At 37.7% G+C, this 6,222-nt stretch overlaps 1 long non-coding RNA gene across 1 annotated transcript; it reads right to left on the bottom strand.

The window, feature by feature from the left end:
- Positions 1–3,409: 3,409 nt before the first annotated feature.
- LOC139124048 (uncharacterized) lies at positions 3,410–5,352 on the bottom strand. The gene is made up of 4 exons (XR_011549847.1): positions 5,221–5,352; positions 3,932–3,993; positions 3,674–3,771; positions 3,410–3,509 (listed from the first exon to the last, which is right to left on the bottom strand). It is a non-coding gene; the product is annotated as an uncharacterized lncRNA (long non-coding RNA).
- Positions 5,353–6,222: the final 870 nt, after the last annotated feature.

Here is a 6,222-nt window from a genome sequence, read left to right as displayed (position 1 = left end):
ATCATATATATATACAAAAAATGTTACGTATATGCAGTGTTGGAAACTGGCCAAAATATTTGCCAGACATCAGGACTGGTAACTTTCAAAACTTGCCTGTCCTGCCAGAAAGTTGCCTGTCCTGAATTTTTGACAAATCCATTCATTCAAAAAACACAAAATCATTATGTACTTCAAACTGTAAACAACTTTATTTTCAACATGAGTATTAACTATGATCTTACAAACAAAACTGTTCTCAATTCCACTGTTTGAAATGAATTCTAATCCGGACTTGAATACTAAATTTCTACAATGACAATGCAGATAACACTCTGATTAATTAATTAGTTAATTCAAACACACTTTGCCTGTATCGCTCAAACAGTTAAAAGGTTTCACGATAGCAGTTTTAACAACGGGGAAACAGTTTTTTTTTTAATTTGTCAAAGGCCTTTTACAGCAAATATTGTTAACGAAACCATGAAACCTGGGAATGACTAAACACAGAGAAACAAGATTTATTTCTCGAAGCAGCCCTTCACAACATGCTTTTCAAACACCGGAAAGCAGGCACCAATATCGACCCTAAATCTATTACAAAGTCCACGAAAAATTGACACAAAACTAAAAGTTCAGATAATCGATTTAAATGCCTAAAACAAACTAATCGTTGACAGATTAGTACAACATTTACTGTTAACATAACGAGCACTAGCAACGCTCAAAATATGCCCTAAAACAAAAATCCTTATAGCGTCCAGAAATTACCGGTCGATGCTGGGTCATGTATATGACACGTACCCATACCGGATCGCTCACTATAGAGTCAGTCTAAGGTGGCTAACTCTCTCAATAACGAATCTGGCTTCTCCTCCTCGAGGACAAAGATGACTTCATCACACAACCAAACGGATGGGATACAAAACAAGAGAGCGACTGATGAAGGAACCCTATTTTTGGTTCCGAAACACCTTTAAGACGAATCATTCAATCAACAAACCGGTTTACCAGGGACCCAAATCACATGACTATGGGTCAAAGCACTATCGATTCACCAGTGTCTCTCCACACAAAATGCAATGATCCTTTTATTCACCATATCGTAATACTTAACAATCTTGGTAGAGCCGATGTGTGGAGTTGCCCTCATTTTCCTTTATCTCCTTTATATCTTTCCTTTATATTTATAGCACTGGCTGATATCGCGCAAATCTCGCTTAGTGTGAGATTTACTAGTATGAGCGACTTCCTGTTTACCCGTGTTTACATGTCTCGCTTGCATTGTGTTCCGGCGTCACACAGTTGCACAGTTTCAGTAGCATAAGCGCGTCGAAGTCGGACGTATTGGTATACTACATTTCGTTTATTTTACACAACATCTAGAAGCAGCTGATCGATGAGATTACTGGGTATGCCGTATGGGCTACTATCGAGAGCCCGACACACGGACGTGGAAGTACAATTTTCCTCCCGTCCGACTGAAAAGTTACCCGTCTCGGACGGGAGGACGGGCGGTAGTTTCCAACGCTGGTTTATGTGGAATATATGTGCTAATGTTGTCACATTTAATACATTTACGATGTTTTTATGTCGTCTTGAAATATCGGATATATGACAAATTTATTTTTACATATTTTCTGCGTATTGATTGGAAATGTAACACAAAAATGTCGCATAAAGTATACCTATAATTGATATTGACGCCAAATTTATGGTTCATCATTACGGCATTATGCTGCCATAAATGGATTCTTTACTGTCGCATTTAATGAGCATTTAAACTGGCATATTTGTGTGTGTGAGTTCTGCATTTCCATGGAAACTGTCGTCAGTGCAATTTAGTGCAACACTATTTCGGTAAAAAATACTAATCTGATATTGAATATCACAATGTTATTTACATATAGTATCCCGTTCGTCGTTTAGAAAAATAGTTATGACTCACTTTCCATGGAAATGCTTTGAAAAAACAGGAATAACATGTTTACATGAATAGCATTAAGTCTTTAATCCTAACAAAATCAAGAAAAGAATCTTATTTGCAATTGCGATAATGTCTTGAACATGGCCAAAAACGCATTCTATATATTGGTAAACCTCTATCGATTTTTGCATATTTGTAAATACATAAAAAATTACAATTAACAACAATTCACGATAATGTGTGTGTGTGTGTGTGTGTGTACACACACACGCACACACACACACACATACACCACACATAGACAAAAAAACTCTAGCTATAGCTGTTGGAAAAGCACACATCACGCCCGACTTCCTGTGACTTAAGGTTTGGGTACCACGCCACCATGAGAATCGTTCAAGAGGGATACAACATATCAACGCGAGCGGCGCTCGTTCATGATGCTCAAGACACAGCTCGATGTGATGGTCCTTTTACAATATTGCATGCATCCAATTACTTTTTAGCATATACTCTTACACTTAAATCTAGATAAAGTGCGGCTTGGACAATAATATCATAGTTGTTCGGTTTCTTTGTTTTCGTTGTCTGTGGTTAACGCAGCTTCAATCCCAAAACATGTTATCACACTTGTACCAGCCTGTGCTAAAAGAGTATCTTTACATATCATCAAGTGAAATCTTAAATTGTAATGATTTTCTCCATACTAATCAAAATATTTACGGTAGTCAATTTCACGTCAAACAAGTTTAAAAATTACTGTAAATATATTCTTTCAGTACGTAACATTCAGTTATGAAAGGAAAGAAAAGTGGTCGTGTTAATATTCTATTTGGTCATCAAAATATGCACAGAGACTTATAGGTTTGATACCTTTCTAACAAAATATTTGAACCTATTTATCATTCTCATCTGACGCTTGTAGGTAAGACATTTGATCATAATCTTTCGATACAGCCCATGAAGGTGCATCTTTTGGAACCTGCCTTTCTGACATATAATTGTCAGGTTTTGATATAGTTGCCATTGATGCTCGGCGCTTAGGAGATATATTTTCTAAAAAAATGCTATCGAGTGCTCTTTTGTAAGTTGTCAACTTTTTTTGGCCGCTATTTCAGTTCCTGACTCTTCGGGGAAGAGCGCCGAATCCACTTTCGGGCATTGATGGAATTGCGTCTTTGTCGTCGTCTTCGGAACTCTGATACTCTGGCTGAAGAATGGCGCTGATTTTTTCTTCTTTTTTTCGTTCCAGTCGGTCATCCCTAGGTCTTCAGTTCTGCACTTTAGTTTCTGAACAACAATAAAGGTATTTTTTATTTTAAGCCATGATCGCCAGGTGTGCTGAGTGTGTTCCAACTAAATTCGGTCATTAAGTTCGTTCTTATGAAAGAAATCATAGTGTTCTAATATACATCCTCTGACATTAGAGATTTACAAATTAAGATAGTCAAGATTGTTCGCACATATACAACAGAGTTGTAGACTGTCATGTGAGAAGACTTACCCTTTGATTCGTTCATGACGACACATTTTCCCTGTGTCGAGCTTCAGTTCCTTTTCTCTGCCCTGTCGTTTGCGTGTTCGCCAGTAAGTGTAGCAGCCTCTGTTGTTTGAATAAGATAAACAGACTTTTGTGATCAATGGGAACTAGATACTTGTAAAGGAAATAGTAATTGACAAATTCTTCTGAACAGTCAGGTTAATTTTTGTTGATCGCTGAATGGATTGATAAAATCCTAGCTAGTCTGGAGGACTCAGTCAGCCTACCTTCAATTTCTTGAGCACTCCACGCTTTCTCTTCATAGATTGAGCGTATTTCTCCCATGAGTTTCTTCATAACAGCGCGATTTTCTGGTTCGTTGAAACTGAAAGCAGAGAATAATGATAAGTTAATATCAATGAGTTTTCATGAAACTGAAAGCGGAGAATAATAATAAGTTAATATGAAAGAGTTTTCGTGCAATAATAAGTGGATGTTTCATTATTTTTTCATTAGTTATTTGACAGGAAGTGTGGGTCATTTACCTTTTCTCAACGAAGCCCGTAAAGTCTTCGTGTGATAATAATTCCTTTTTCTTCACTGCTCTCTGCAAAACAAATTTAGAACGAAACAGGCTGAACCATTTTCAAACAAAACAACAACGAAACGTCACTCATTTTTAATCACAAAGAAACAAATTCGTTTTAAAAAATACAAACGAGAAGAGTACAACGGATTTCCATTTAGGTCGCACTAAATTTTCATACAGGACAATAATGAACAGTCACTATCGCTCCCCGTTTGCCAATTTGGCTTACGGTAAGGCGTGATGGTAGAGAACATGAACAAAAGCTGGTGGGCGTGATTTGAGAAGACAACGTGCCTCATTGAAATGCACACACATCGACCAATCACGGTTTGATAAAATTTGTAGGCTACGCCCTCGCCATCCCATACGCAGTCCGACGTAATACAGATTCAAATTTGGTGTCCGTTAAATAAGTACAGCATTTTGGACTTGTTTTGGCTCCTGCTGATGACTTACTACACGTTTTAAAGGTAAGATTGTTAAATTATTTGTCTTAACACGATTGGAACTAATTTGTGATAATTGGATGAGGAATGTCGGTTTAATCAGCTAATGTAAGCTAATCTGCTTTTCTTTAAAAAATGTACACTTGTTTTTATGAGTAATTTGTAATCAGCTATAGGGCACTTTTGAGAAATTTGAAAAATATGAAGATCCAATTATCGCGAAATAGTTCCAATCGTGTTCTTATTATTGATTCAATAGTATGGTTTCTGAAACGTAAAGGCATACTCCCATATCCCATTTCCCTTTCATCTCTCTCTCTCTCTCTCTCTCTCTCTCTCTCTCTCTCTCTCTCTCTCTCTCTCTCATTATCAATATTTGTTATGTAAATCTTGCAATAACACGAAACACCTGCTAAGGCAAAGTTACCGTCTTTGACAATTTTCCATGAGTATTATTTTACCAGCAAATTGCACTTTTGTTAGAACCACGAAACGTGTTCAGGCCCGGCTTATAGAACGAAGTAGATTACTGTTTTACAATGACATGTTTCCAGCTTTCCAGTATCCATCAGATGACCGCTGTCACAAATAGCACAGTTCGCCATATGTCTCATGCCAGTTTCTCTACATTCCTTCTTGATATTAACCTTACTCTAAGGGCAAAGGTCATGGTGGCCATCATCAGTCAACGTGTGTCTCACACTTGTGCTCAGTGATAACAAGTTGACCCGTTTGTATATGTGAACAAAATACTTGTACAGTGGAGCGGAAATTGGCGGGAAAGGACTAATTGCCTTACCGCACATTCACAGCTAACGTGGATGTTATGTTTGCGTCTCCGGGATTTGCCGCTCGGAATTTTGCCATCAACTGCTTTTTCTCCGCTTCAACTGCTTCAGTCTTTTGTTTTCATCATGTACAGCAATCGGGATCATATGTCTTTGCCAATGTTCGCTTTTTTCTGCAATAAGAGGAAGATCAAAATTGTATTAGGACATCCATTTTGTATTTTGTCTGATAGATAAGCAACAAAAGCCAATCAAAAGTCTCACGATTGCGAAGACCGCGATTTCATAGAAAACAGACATTAGCATAGCCTTCAAATTAGACAGGAAAGTTTACGTGTCAATTTAATTGTCAGACTTACCTGATGATATTGAACTGTTATCAGAAGTATCGACAGGATTGTTCCAGAACTTTGTACTGAACGAGTATCAGTCATTAAGGTCTCGTCGCTACTGAACTAACAGAGGCAACCTCGGTCCCGACTGCGTGTTTATCATTTGTAGAATTCGACATTTCTGTGAATCGTACTAATGTAGGGTTCAGAATTTCTCAACTTGTGTGACTTGCAAGGAGCTTATTAAGATGAAAAGAACACACAAAGTCGCTGTTTTTTCTATAATGTTGTTCCCAAGCCGAGAGCTATCGATATCTAGTTCTGAAGTCGTATTTCCCTCCACTTTCTAAGTAGGTCATAGCACATCCAATCAGTGGGCTGAGAATGGAATAGGCTGCATGTAACTTTCCCTCCAATTTTAACTGGGTTAATCCAAACAGTTTCCTGGGAGGGGCTAGCTGTTAGCTGCACTCAAAATTCAGAGATAACAATTTGAAGCCTTCATCACTGTACATGCTGTGTACTTTGCGTGATTACCAAAATTATACTTTCTATAATTTTGATATGCCATTTCATTGAGCTACAGTCCCTAGTCGAATGATACCGTTATTTGATCCATGGTATTACTGCGTTATGCAATTATAATATTGAAATGTTCTGAGTGTTGAGTCAAAATGAGAC

Source organism: Ptychodera flava (genome assembly GCF_041260155.1).
Source record: "Ptychodera flava strain L36383 chromosome 23 unlocalized genomic scaffold, AS_Pfla_20210202 Scaffold_23__1_contigs__length_28996876_pilon, whole genome shotgun sequence".
Classification (NCBI taxonomy): Eukaryota; Metazoa; Hemichordata; class Enteropneusta; family Ptychoderidae; genus Ptychodera; species Ptychodera flava.
The sequence above is the reverse complement of the archived record's forward strand: the minus strand, read 5'-3'. Positions and strand labels throughout refer to the sequence as shown.